An 8550-nucleotide genomic window follows, 5' to 3' on the forward strand; every position below is an offset into this window, starting at 1 on the left:
CGACTGCCAGCACGACGAGGAGTAGTGCCAGTTCGGGAACAAGAATGGGAACGGAGTTGATATGTTATGATTTGGCAGATGTAAACGACGACTTTTGTTGTGCTGTCACAACAATTTGCGTATGAGGCGAAATTTGAATCAACGGTGATAAGAATTTGTTTCAGTTTAGCGCTGCTGGTGATGCTAAATTTGTTAAATGCTGACAAATTTACTTTTCAGGAATGTGGGTATTATGATTTCCGAAGTCGTTTCAATTCATAATTCTATTCATAATTCATAGGGGAAAGAGCATTATTTGTGGGAATTAAATGTGGGAGGGATTCTTAAAGATCATGTATAAAGTTTTTGAATGCGTAATTACTTGAGAATATCCGTTTTCTTTATCGTATCGGTAGGTAGAACCTATAAGACACACATTTTATTCATATGGATGATATGCTTTTCTGAATGCATATCTTTGACCCACCTCAACCTGCGCAACAATCTCAACGAATGGAATCCTCTACTTTTGTAACGAAGGAGATAGAATTTATTATTTTATGTATATCCTATGTAAAGCATCCCACCTCCTCATCACAAAAAAAAAATTGCTAAATATATCGTCAATAATTATTGACTTCTAAATCACATTTTCATTACTTAGGTAATCTGGTTTTGATATTTTTACAATTATAAAAATCACACTCAAACTTTTAGGATTGAATTTATTTTATTTCTTTGCTCATCAATATGAAAAACACCATTAATAATTTTAGTAACGAATGCAATAAATAAATATTTATTATTTTCTTTTTAATTTAATGAGTTAGAAAGTGTGAATTGTGAATTATTGCTGAACGACCTGACAAAACAAAACAAATTTGCACCAGAGAAGGCGGCATTGGTTGGGTTCCAAGATTAAAAGCAATTCAAGCAACTAAAAAAATGATCCACTACGCACTCAATATGGCTGAGTAAATCTGACAATAATTAGAGGCGGAGGAGTAGATTTTTAAAAAAGGTTCAAAAATTATTTTGTGGAATATATAATATTCCTCATTTTATATAATCTCCAACTAGACAACTTTTTAGGTTTTGCTATCTTCAGAAATCTCTAGTAGATTCATGTTTTAATCACGATCGTAGCATTTATGTCGTTAGCGAGGTAATAGTATTGATCAAAATATAGTATTTAGTTTTCCGATTAATGGTTGTACCCAGACTGAACGTGTTTAGTACGCCCATCGCAGCATTTGTTACACGAGTATATATAGTATAATAGGGAAGTGAGAAGCGCATCCATTGTACATACTTTTGAATAGTTTATTAGCATAATTATAGCCAATTTTTTGGCCTCAAGGTGTTAAATTATGCCAAAAAGTTTTTCATTTTTTCGCTTTTTCACTCATTCATTTCTTCAATTTATTCAGCTGCCATCCAATCGCTTTTCCATAGCAAGTGCGCAGTCAACGGATGGCGTATGAGTTGGGATTTGCTTGGTTGTCTGCCAACATTTTCAGAGCGGAGTGGTTGGGTTGGTCTAATGCCATGCACACGTCGCGAGTTGCAGGCGAAGGGTACTCACATGCATTTTGACAGCTTTCAACTGATTTATGTGCAGATGATTGAGGATATTTGTCAGTATTAAATTGGCCTTTATTAATGCAATTCATCAATTTGTGTGTTAAATGGTTTTTTAATTAACCGCACTTGGCAGTTCCCTGGTCGTAAATACCATAAAGAAGAACGCGTGGGTCCAAACACGATATCGCGGAAGAAAGGATAGGCGTTTTGCAAACTTCAAAGGAACATTGTATGTATTTAGTAGTTGAAATGTGCAAATTGAATTTAGTTGAAGAGTGCAGCCAGAAATTTGCGAGATAATGAACCTAAAGGTAATATTTCATAATAATTATAATTATTTATTGCTTTTTGTTTATGCAAAATACTTTCCTGTTTTAATATATTCATATATCACATTTTCTTTTATAAACATTCAATACGCATATAAAGAATTAAATCTTCTAAATTTACTTTTAGCTAATAGATTAATAATACAGCCATTTCAACCTTCTTCTTAGAGCAAGTTTTTATTTAATCCCAACGGTGAAAAATAACTTTCGTCTGTTATGGAATAAGATCTTGAATAAATAAAAACATACCAATGCTAGGGATTCGTTTAGAATCTTTTAAACAACATTTTAAATATATAATAAATGTCTATAAAGACCTAAATATACTGTTGGTGAAGAAAGAAAACCAACCCATTCCCAAAAATATATTATATGCTTAACCAATCACCAAAACACACAGAATTTGTTAGCGGCCCTATCTGTGAGGAGCTTGAAACTTAAAAAAAAAGCGCTGTGGACTTGATCTAATACACATAACAGAGAACTAATCTAATTTACAATAACTAAGTGATATCCTCTACTGTTTTAAGGCAAAGGTGTAGCAACAATGGTCGGAACATTTGTTAGTTTTAGTAATAAGAGAGAATAAAAACGATAATGTAGGAATCTTTACTTCCTAACATAAGGAACCAAACCAAGTTACTGACTATGTATATTTAAATATTATTTAGCAGTTTAACTTAATGGTTTAAGAGGTCTACCTGGAATTTTAGAAACGCCGGTAGTATCAAACCGTACCTAAACAGTTTAGCTGCCTCTTCTTAAACGTTTTGAATTTAGAAGCCCCCTTCTGATTCTTCTAGAATCTTATTCAAGAACAAGCTTTTCTATATTCACTCACTCTCACAATAGAGTCCTGATTTTTTTTAAAAATTTCCTGAAGTTCTTCACAACAATGGCACACCTTGCAGAAAGATAGCTGCTTCGTTCATTTCATCACAATTAAATGGATTTGTATAAAGGATATCAGAATGATTTTTTTTTTGCATTTGTTTGTTGTTTGTTTTATCAGAAAATGTATCAGTTTCAATTTTATCAAAAAATAAAATCAAATATAATTTAAAAACTCAACATAATACTCGGCGGAAAATCTTAAAGGAAAAATCTAAATGCATCAAATGTATTTCAATCTGGCAGAGATGAAAATTAAGCAAAACAAACAAACAAATTATGGATATTTCGCATATAACATATACATTCCCATTCCTATTCCAACTTAACATTTCGCATTTCGATAATTAACACGCATAAGCGGTAAAGCGACCGCCTACTTAGTCCATTTCAAAAAGGTTTAAGGCAAAGGCCTTTATGCTTGGCCAAGTAATCGAACTGAAACAGACAGACAAGCAACCGACGGACGGACTAATTCCGAAGATTGATTTATAAATTCGATTTAAAGTCTATCAGTAGCAACAACAACCACAGACAGTCAGACAGACAGACAGACAGACAGACACACACGCTACGAGAAATGCAAACGTAGACTTGGTGACTCTGCCGCTCAATCCAAATTGCGCCTGTCAGCGAGTACCGGCCAATGCAAATCATTGCGTGGTTTAAGAGGATCAATGAGCAATGAGGCGCCTGCAGTATTTTCATATTATTCTTTCCACTCTTCGACTGCATTGTCTGCACTTTACTTTACTTTACTTTCAAATACTTTTGATTTTTATCTGAGCAGCACATCCTTGAACTAATTCCCATCCTTTGTAATATGTTTCCTTTGCAAATCAGTGAGTTATGTTACCTGTGCTATAATTCGAGTGCACAACTCTCTATAGACACAAATGCAAGTAAGGACTTTTAAGGACGGCAGCACATCATTGTTTGCTTAGAAATTAAAGCGGAAAATTGCATTATTCGAATTTAGTTAACATGTCCATTTAGAAGGTAACCAAATCTATAATGAATGACTAATGAGACTAGTAAGTCACACTTCACCAAAACGCTAATTATGCCATTATAATTATTTACCTATCATTACTTTTTGGATCTGTGCTAATAAATGAGATAAGTAATTAAAATGCGACTTCTCAGACTGATATTTAACAAACAAAAGCAAACTAAGGAGTTTTATTATGGAAAGATATAATATGTGTTAATGAAGACCATTTATATTTACAAACTCAATTTATATAAAAAGTAAGGCACTATTAAAACTTTTATCTTCATGTTCCATGCTCTATCCCCACCCCCAGCACAGATTACAAGTTAATGAAACCTGCTTAACATTAAGAGCACTGAAACATTTCTAATCGGGACTCCTTTGATGTTACCTATTGGACAATAAAAAAGGATCCGCGTTTTGTTTTTTTCACTAGATAGTGCTGGCACCCATACCCATCTGGCAACACTAATCCAATGACGTCAAATCTTGTTATAAAGAGACATTATAGGCTATATTTTATAGTGAGGGCATAGTTTGATTTGAAAATAAGTAAAATATATGACGAAATACGGTATATGATGTTTTATTACTATAAAAAAGTGATCCTCTCTGTACAGCTCACAGAGAGGATGCTGTGAATGAACGCCGGACCCTAGTCTGTTCGATTCTGGTAACTTTGATGTTGAAGATGAACCTCGTTTTTGTTGGACAATCACTAATACTTGAAATACTTGAAAAAGACATTGATTTAAATGATATCAACATATTATAACATATCACAATCACAAGAAACAATGAAGATTACTCTGAAGAAACAGTTAGAGTTATAGAGTTAGAGCAATTTCTCTTATCTAAATAACGGGATTGCCGACATTATGAAAAGTAGTATACGTAGAAGTACGCGTTCTTAAAAAAATAAAATCGTTCCGTTTCGCAAATTTACAGATTTAAATGATACAAATTAAGCTAAACAGAATTGATTTCATTATAATTAAATTAAACTGTTCCCACTATTACAAGAGCAGCAATAATATTTGCTAAACTAGCTGCAGTCTTCAATACACGCGCACTTTGCCTTTAGAAACTAACTAATTTAATCATATTTTTAAATATTAATTTTTTTGCCGAATGCAATGCGTCTTATGGCGAAAAAAAACTTATTTATAAGTTCGAAGGGTTTCAACAGTAATGGTGCGTATTTTTTTTGCAATGCAGTATAATAGAATTTATCAGTAATATTTATTTCTTGTTTTAGTGTTATTAATATTATGATTTTAATGTTATTTTGTTCTTATATTCGTAAAAAACAAAACGCAATCTTATTATATATTTATTTATTAATAACTAAAAATAAATACGTAAACTCTTAAATTGAACTGCACCCAATATTGCAAAGCAAACCAACCAAATGTTTGCAACATGGTTGTTGTCTCTGATACATAGTCGCGGTCGGCAACATTTTAAGCAGGGTGTTGGACAATATGACCAACAGCTTTCAAACTGTATTCGTAGTGCTATTTTTTAAAATTAAAAAAAATTTCAAGAATTTAAACATAATTTATTAGTTTTTGCTTACGCAACGTTCAGAATTGTTAAAATTTAAATGACGAAACCAAAACGATCAGAGCTTTTTTCACGTTTTTTTCTGTATTTTTGAATACAAAAGAAATGCATGCTTGTAAATGGCGTAATATAATAAACCCCTATTTCGGTGGTACGACGCCACCTCATAAATGTTAGTGAGGTGGACGATTCAACCTTGACTTAATAGTCCAATTGGTTTTCTGGTGTTTATTTTCAAAAACGTTAAGGAAAAGTTCTATTGCTAAACATTCAATCGTTATTACATCGATCGTGTTTCAAATATACAACTGTAAAAAAAAAATAAGTACAATTAGACATACCATTAACCATGACTCAGAAAACGACACGAAAACGTTAAGCGAGATCATATCTTCAAATAGTCAGGCAACTACATAATCATTCCAATTTTGAAACACTACATTCAAGTTGGTTCCATACAATAAGGTCTCATATCTGAAAGAACTAAAATAAACAAAACTACTTTCGCTTAAATACTTGAACATGATCGATTCGACATATTTACAAAAATGAGTATCTGAAATTTATACGTAATATTTGAGCATTTTTGGAAGATATCAGTTTGATAGAGTATATGAGTATTTTTAAAAGCTTTTAGCAAAACAGAACTGAAATGGCTGATTTCTTAATTGAATTAGTTCATATTATTGGACATGAATAGTCCAATAAAAAAAGGATTCATGTCAAAAGAACACACTTAATATAATGCGTATATAAAGCACAAATAAACTGTATTCTGAAATATGTACGTGCCATTACTTAAGTCGGAGTTCCTTCATTTAACTATATTAACACAAAATAATTCACACTTTCAATTTAAAATTAGTAAACCCTTTATATAAAAAATATTATTACACATTATTAGTACTGTAATACAGTTCATTTGTGCTTTATATAAGCATTATATTAAGTGTTTTTTTTGACATGAATAGTCCAATAAAAGAAGTATTCATGTCAAAAAAAAAAACACTTAATATAACGCGTATGTAACGCACAAGTGAACTGTATTCTGAAATATGTACTAGCATTACTTAAGGCGGAGTTTCTTCATTTAACTATATTAAACAAAATATTTCACACTTTCAATTTAAAATTAGTAAACCTTTTATATATCTAAATATTATTACACATTATTAGTACTGTAATATAGTTCATTTGTGCTTTATATATGCATTATATTAAGCGTTTTCTTTTGACATGAATACTTGTTTTATTGGACTATTCATGTAAAAAAAAACACTTCATATAATGCGTATATAAAGAACAAATGAACTATATTACAGTACTAATAATGTGTAATAATATTAAGGTATATAAAACGTTTACTAATTTTAAATTAAAAGTGTGAAATATTTTGTGTTAATATAGCTAAATGAAGGAACTCCGCCTTAAGTAATGCCAGTACATATTTCAGAATACAGTTCACTTGTGCTTTATATACGCATTATATTCACTGTTCTTTTTTGATATGAATAATCCAATAAAACAAATATTCAAAATTTTAAACTTTATGGTTGATAAATACATATAAATATAAAAATACCTGCAGATAATTTTATGAAAAAGTTTTTTTATAGAAATATATATAAATTGAATGAAAAAAGTTATTGGTGAGCATTTTATACTGTATTTGAATTTATATAAAAGTGAACATTTTTCAGTTCAGTTCTTTAGAAAGCAATACGAGATTGTCAATAAAATCGTTTATATAATTTTTTTCAAATTTTCAAACATCACTAGTAAATGCTAAATTATCAGTATTTATGTGTTTTATTTTTCTTGTCATGTTTTGTATATATTCGTGTATTGTATTTTTTAATGAACATAATACAAAAATTATAAAATCATTAACAAATAATTAACGAATGAGTTTTTCACAATTATTAACCCGTCAGTCATCTTCACAACTTTTATTAAAGAACTTACTTCTTTAAAATATTTTAATTTAATAGCAACAATTATAAATAATAAACAAACTCCCATGTTTTCGGAACGAATTTTTTCATTTTCTTTCAAAAATCATTCATATTACTTCAGTTTTAAGATTTGACACCATTGTCATGCGAGTAGCTTATTCCTTAAGTAGTTTCAGTAAAGCGGATGAATTTTTTCGAGTTTTATTTTTGTTTTGCATGTTAATTTTTAAGCAACACGTGTTCTATTGAAGCATTCATGTCAAAAGAATACACTTATTTTATGAAAGTTATTACTTTCATGTTAGAACAAAAGTAATAAATGAATGAAAAAACTATTCAGTTTTTGGATAGTTAATAATTTAATATTTTTTAACTTAATAATTATTTTTGAATCAATAATGCTGCCTATTGTAATACGTAGTATTGTAAAAGCATAACATATTTCTTAACGCCGTTGTTATGTATTTATTCATAATATTTAAGTGTGGCATCACTGCTCATTGCATACTCTCGTAAATTTCTCTCACAAATATTGACGGCTAAATGTCAAAAGTAGCATACGACAGAAATATTACATTCGCTTGCTCCGCCGTTTTAGAAAGCCGTTTAAATTTGTCGGGATTTTTGTGTTTATTTAGTTTAAGTAAAAAATTTTTAAAAATTCATATTCGTTAATTAATAAATAAGTGAATAAGAAGAAAGGTAAACTTTATTCCTTTCTGCAAATAACATAAAAAAACCTCATTGCGTCGCAAAAAATTACGTCAAAAATATAAATTCCGAGGTGTCGCATGTTAATGACGGTCGGCATTAATATCAAATCAGTTCAATGAGTGAGGGGAGATATTTAAATAATATGCCAAAATAGTGCTAAATATATAAAATAAAAAACGTAACGTTTGCTGAACAAAATCCAAAAATCTGAAAAAAAAATGTGTAAATCGCAGACAGACAACCCGTAGTTGATTACTTTGTGAAAGTTTTTTGTTGCTATTTTCCTACTTTCTGAGATTGCTGCCTTGATTTGTTACGAATTCGTAACTGCTCTCTTCTTCCTGCTGCTGTAATCATATGTTTTGTTGTATTTTCTTGTGGCATTCAATTCAGTAATTTTGTTGCTCGTGTGCTTGCTTGTGAAACAAGTAAACTTCCCCTTACGCTTAACAATTCTTCCTCACATTCTTAACTACATTGTTTTTGGCTAGCTTTTGTTTTTGTATGCAAAGTTTGTTTAATTTTTTTTTGCTAGTGA

The sequence above is a fragment of the Teleopsis dalmanni genome, chromosome 2 (genome assembly GCF_002237135.1).
Source record: "Teleopsis dalmanni isolate 2A chromosome 2, ASM223713v2, whole genome shotgun sequence".
NCBI classification, from domain to species: domain Eukaryota; kingdom Metazoa; phylum Arthropoda; class Insecta; order Diptera; family Diopsidae; genus Teleopsis; species Teleopsis dalmanni.